Source organism: Dermacentor variabilis, chromosome 1 (assembly GCF_050947875.1).
Source record: "Dermacentor variabilis isolate Ectoservices chromosome 1, ASM5094787v1, whole genome shotgun sequence".
Taxonomy (NCBI): domain Eukaryota; kingdom Metazoa; phylum Arthropoda; class Arachnida; order Ixodida; family Ixodidae; genus Dermacentor; species Dermacentor variabilis.
Window position 1 is genome coordinate 173,892,685 of NC_134568.1, and position 6,160 is coordinate 173,898,844.

Sequence of the window (6,160 nt, forward strand, 5' to 3'; positions counted from 1 at the left end):
AAAATAAGTTTTTTAAAAAAATAAAAACATAACGCCTACTCAGCTGTTTCAGACGGGAGGTGGGTTTTGGCGCACACTTGGGTCATGCTTGGGTCACGTGGCTTGGGTCGACGCCTCTACCGTGCGTCTAATTGTCGTACAAAAATCCCTCACGTGACCTGATCCTAGGTGCCTAGGGACAGGATCGTTTAGGGACTTTTGAGAAGGCATGATGGTTGCGCCGAGCGACGCCGTGGCGTGTTCGTTCTCAGCGTGATCGTTCACCGGCTCGCGCGGACCGCGCGTTGTTCAACGTTGCTTATGTGATTGTGCTTGCGTTGCTTGTGTGTTGGTTGTAGTTACTTAGCGGGAAAGCCGCGAGTAGTGGTGATGCGACAGTGCGGCTTTCGCCATCTGTGCTTTCGCCTCGGTGAGCTCTGGCAGTACAGAATCTGCGTTGTGTGACCCGTGCTTCCTTGACAATTGAAATGTCGAAGTGGCCTAGCGCCTAGGCAGCGAAGTTCTGCGAACCGCGATGCCGTGGCGTGCGTTGAATCTCCGGCCCACGCCGACCGCTGGTCGTGTGTCTCCGCAGTGGGTTCAGTATTTGTTGGCTAAAAGTCGCGCAGTAATAGTGGTGTGGCATGTTGGCTTTAAGTCTTGGTGAACTCTGGTGGTGTGAGATCCGTATTTCTGAAGAATTCATTGGTGCTGACGATTGAAATATTCAAGTGGCGTAGCGCCTCGGCAATGCAATTTGCGAACCGGCGCTGTGCAGCAGCGTCGTCGTGTTCGCCCCTTTTCGGCAGCGTCATCACATCGCACATGCACTTTTACTTGACGAGACTCGTAGGCGGAGGTGTTGCACGTGTTTTTCGCCACGACTTACGTAAGTAATATAATGCTTAAGGTGGTGTTTGCTCACAACTGTTCACGCGTCCTTGAAATAGGGCAGCGCATGTTTTCAATCGTGTTTAGCGCTAGTGCACTATCCGTCACTTCATGTGATTTACTTTTATCGTGGGCTTTATGACAATTATCGCGTAGTGCTGTGAACATAACGGAGCTTTAGTGATGTCACATGATCTGCCAGAATTCCGCGAAATGCAGAGTAGATGTTTAATATTATTCGTACTAAGGGCGCGATAAGCACAGTGAGGTGGAGCCTAATACTGTGCCCTGTAATCTTCAGCTGCATTTGTGCCCGTTTTTCGCGCTCTTAGTTTTAGCAACGGGACGCAGGGTTCGGTGCAAAGTTGGGACGAATGAATGTGTATATACGTCTGCAATAACTTCACCGCAACACATTTGTTACCCTGAACATACTGCCCCGCCCGCTTTACTATAATCTCAGGTGCTCTCGAACTCTCTATTTGCCGGTATTTTTATTTTCACGTGCTGAATGGTCCTACCGCAATACATATATATAGTGAGGTGAAGCTGATTAATGTTGGCAAGTGCTTTGACAGTGTCAGATCTAACAGTTATAGAATGACATGGCCAATACAACAGCTCACACCTTCACTTTAACAATTCTATTAGGACTGTCAAACTAATCTTACAGCACAGAAAAGCAACGTAAACACCTCAAGAGTTGATTAGCAAGTAATACTGGAAAGTTCAAGTCTAGTGACCAAGGGTGTGGTGAAGTGCTTTAAACATTCAACCAACACACCTTAAGTGCTTAAAAATTTCTAGCATATTGATGCAGGCTGATCAGACTTGCTTTGATATTGGTAGTTTTACAATGAAAATAATAGTACTGCATAAGAGGACGCAAGCGACTCGTGTGCTGCTTGGTTATGCAAACCACATGGGTGCCAGAAATACCCAAACATGGTGCTTGTTTACACACGCTGCTTGCGTCCACTAATCTAAAGCTCTCTAATGTCAGCAGTATAAAGAGAGGCTGTAAAAATATGGCTTTGAATTTCACAACTCCAATTTTGTTTCTTCTGTACTTGTACAACCTATGGTTTCGCGACAGCATCTGCCTAGCTCATTGCCACATTTTGCGACAAAAGCAGTGATGACTCAGTCAGAATTGCCTGTCCTAATATTACTCCAATAATTCTTTAAACAGTTCATTTTTTAAGCACGAAGCATGTCATGCCCAACTAGAAAATTAACCATGCAATAATCTACTAGAAGTGGCTAAAAAATCAGCAGTCTTCTGAAGTCAGCTTGATTTGCAGCTGCTAAATTTGGCTATTATTGAATTAGGGCAGGGAAAAAACGGCTTGAATAAACATATGTCTCATCAGAAAGTTGCGGTGGTGTGCTGCAGGCTAAAAGCCGTTTTGACATTGGTCTACCTCTGTCCCAAAACCAGGCACCACAGCCAAGGCGACTTCACTTGGCTTTGACAGCTTCAAATTCGCTTTCACAAGCACGTAATACTCAGTCGAGGTGAGCTCAATGCACATCACCCACACTGGGGATGCAAAGACATACGGCCAAGAGGATGCCACCTTGACGAAGCAGACACCACAGACCTCAAATTAACAAATGACACCAACTATCCCAACTGGTATACCCTCCATTCAAAGCAGAAGGGCAGTACACTTACCTAGCATGGGCAACTAGGGCCTTCATCCAGAGTGTCAATGCGACTCTGCCCCAAGAGGAAGCGACCATTATGTGATATAATACTTGATGTAGGGGTGAAAATGTGCCACATATAAAAATCGGGGTTTCAGGCTGGGACCATTTCCGTGATGCACTTGAGTGTGCAGAATGTGAAGGTGTTGAAGAATCGCTAGCAACACGCATCCTTTACACACTGCAAAGAGCGACATGCTAACTAGAGCTTACTGGGCACGTCATTTAAACATATAGGCCTCAGTAAGCTGTAACACATTCTTGGCTATAACAGGATGCACCAAATACTGTAATACTATTGAAAACATGCTGCTCGATTTTCAGTGCACATCTGAGAAATTTGAGGAACAAGCGGCAGATGTTTTCCCCGACCACCTCACAGTGACTGACCATCACCTGAGTTGTACGCACCTTAATGACCACTTGCCAAGGAAGGAATGGAAAGCCTCTATATACGATGGCAGAACCTGTTGATGCTCTCTAGCATGTCAACACTTAAAGTGCACATGGCAAAGATGGAGTCATTTTTCAGATGTTGAGGAATCTTGCCGAAACAAGGAAGCAAGCACTATTGCTTGTAATCAATGAAATCTGGAATATTGGAATTCCCCACAGAGTGGAAACACTTGGTCATGATGCCACTACCGAAACCAGGCAAGAAACCTGACACCATAGACGACCTTTGATCAGTCTCACTCACATTGACAGTGTGCATATTGACTGAAGGAATGTGCCTCGCGAGGCTGAACCAGCATCTGGGAAAGACAATAGCCTCTTTCTGCATCAAACCATCGTCAATGCCAGCCGCTTTGGAGGAAAGATGTATGGGTTCTTAGTCACAGTCCAACCAAGAAGGATGTTGAGCACAGTCTGCAATGAGGAGGTACTGGTGGCCTTTCGTGAAGCCTGCCCAGTCATTAGTGGTGTGAAAGCCTCTAATGCAACCATATGTTTGAATATGAAGTTATAGTAAACAGCCAAAGTCTTTTACCAACTGCACAAGTGGAAATGCAGGTAAAACCCGGACCAGCACACTTGGTTGCAGGAGTGATTCGCTGATGAGGTAAGAAGGTGACTTAACAGTTGGTGATAAGGTACACCGAATGCAGGTATGCGCAGTATGTATACATACTGTTAGGCTGAAACAGATTAATTTTCTCCAAAGCAATATCAAAAGCTCAATTTTGTTTAGGATGCCACTCATGTGCTTTAGGTAAAGTGTGGACATCATCATCATCAGTCTGGTTACACCCATTGCAGCGCAAAGGCCTCTCCCATACTTCTCCAACTACCCCGGTCATGTACTAATTGTGGCCATGCTGTCCCTGCAAATTTCTTAACCTCATCCGCCCACCCAACTTTCTGCCGCCCTCCGCTACGCTTCCCTTCCTAGCAGTGTGGACAGGGTTATATACAGCGGCATAGGCAAATGATACAACTAGATACAGCTGTTATGCGTAATATTTTTTTCTGGACTGCATTCTTGCTCCTTGAACTCATTCGAGATCATTAACTGTAGCACCAAAGTAGTGGAACACTACCGAACAAAGGCATGTAGCGTGCACATCTCAATTCTTCTTATGCCAGTCTTCTTTTTTACACCAATACTTGCTATGGGCCAACTCCCCTGGTTCTGATGTCTACTGGTGTTGTCACTCTAATTCCCAAATTTATTGCTAGAATATTGCAGATAAAGTTCTCATTGTGATGTGTGGATTCAAACATATGATCAAAAGATTGGCAGTCCACAATTCTACATTTCAGCCACTCTGCTGAAGGTACAGTCGTGGCGAATACCGATCCTGGAGAGTGCAATCTAGCCAACAGGTGCCATGATTGGCTAACACCTGTTCAATGTCTGCGTGCTGTATATAGAGCTGGCGTCCACGCCTTCAAATTCTTACTCATCACTTTCCCCACTTTTGAAGGCAGTACTATGTCAGTTTTTCTTTGTGAAGGCAGTACTATGTTAATTTTTCTTCTTACATGTAATGACAGTGATTGGGTGCATCTGCTTTATTAATCTTCTAGTGCTTGGCTTCTCAGATTTACTGGATGGGGCTGGTTGATGGGGCAGAGCGCGAGACCTAGCAATGGGTAGCTCAAATATAGATTTGAGAAAACCAAATTAATTCAGCAGTAAGAAGCTAAAGGGTTGTTTTTCTGGAGACCAGAGACCAAGTCTGGATGTAAAAGAGGAGGAAGAAAACTAGTCTTTCCACTTCAACACTGGGAGGCACAACTCCCACTTATTTTACTTCTTTAAAGGAGATTACTGACTTGCATTGGCAAGTGTTCACTTCAACAAACACCGAATGAAGCAAGCTTCCTGCGCATATTTCACCATTTATTGCATCACTTTCACAGTAAGAGTGAAACTCCAATTTTCGTTATGCCACAACTTGCCCAATCTTGTGTTTTGCAGTAGGATTTTAGCAGTGCTATTAAGGCACTTACATATTCGTGAATAGTAGTAGAGAAAAAAAGTAAGAAAAAAGTAAGTGGCTCTTTATGCATCGACTATGCATGCACCTGGTGCTCTTATGTCCATTTTTTCTGCTATCTGCTAAACCATTCTAAACAAGAAAAGCTCATACGCAATTATTGTGCAGAGTCAGACAACTAAACCAGTATCCTTGGTAAGCAAGGTTTATTTATTTGGTGACATTTTCTGTGGCCCTGCTATTGGGCTTTCTTTTCATCCTGTTCCGCTGTGCAGATTCATTAAGAAGTGACAAGACAGTTTGACAATTTTAATCATTGAAAGACTTAGCGAAAACTTTTTTGGGTTGTTTTTCCTTGCTTTCAGACTCTGCACATTGCCTTTTAAGGCATGTTTTAAGTGTTTCTTTTTTTTTATGGAGAGGGCATGTTAACATCTTTTACACCATGTCAATTATGTGGTGCCATAGTGTGTTCTTGGATGGAGTCTTGTCCTTTCATTCAGTACAATATAATGTCGTTTTTTGTGTCGTAGGCCGTTTTACATTTGAGTATGAGTGTAGCATTTCTCTAAGTTTTGCCTCTGTCACCCAAGCTTGCTACCCACTGCTGTTGACATGTGACACACATGTGACTTTTGTTCAATAAAAGGAAGTCTGTCACTTATCCTGTGCACTGGTTGTCTTTTCGAATTACAATTTGTTGCCTATATTAGTTCTTTTGTTGTATCTCAGATTAGGAATGGCTATCACAGTTGACATCATTTAATCATATTGCACACAATGTGAATGATATGTACTTGCAATATATGGCCACCATAAATAAAAGTTAATTCAAGAATAGTGCCTTTGCATGGTGGGGCAGCCATGAATTGTAGCTATAAGTTATCAGCACCGCAAGTAGCACTGTTTGTGCAGAATATAGTTCAACTCTACTACTTTCAAACATCATTGTTTTTATCTGCATTTGTATAGCTCATTCCTGTGAACAACACGCATCTGGCGGAAGAGTGGCTTGCACCTGCAGTGGGGCCCAATGAATAGCCAAATTCCTGCCCGTTTTCATGTTATTAGCATATTAGTTGAGGCAGTCGTTCTTATAGTAAACTGTTTGCGCAGTGTAGAAGCCACTGCGGGTG

The 6,160-nt window shown here is 43.8% G+C and overlaps 1 long non-coding RNA gene across 1 annotated transcript; it reads left to right on the forward strand.

Annotated features, from left to right (window-relative positions):
* The first annotated feature begins 183 nt into the window (after positions 1–183).
* On the forward strand, positions 184–5,694 carry LOC142588153 (uncharacterized). The gene is made up of 2 exons (XR_012829684.1): positions 184–868; positions 2,905–5,694. It is a non-coding gene; the product is annotated as an uncharacterized LOC142588153 (long non-coding RNA).
* Positions 5,695–6,160: the final 466 nt, after the last annotated feature.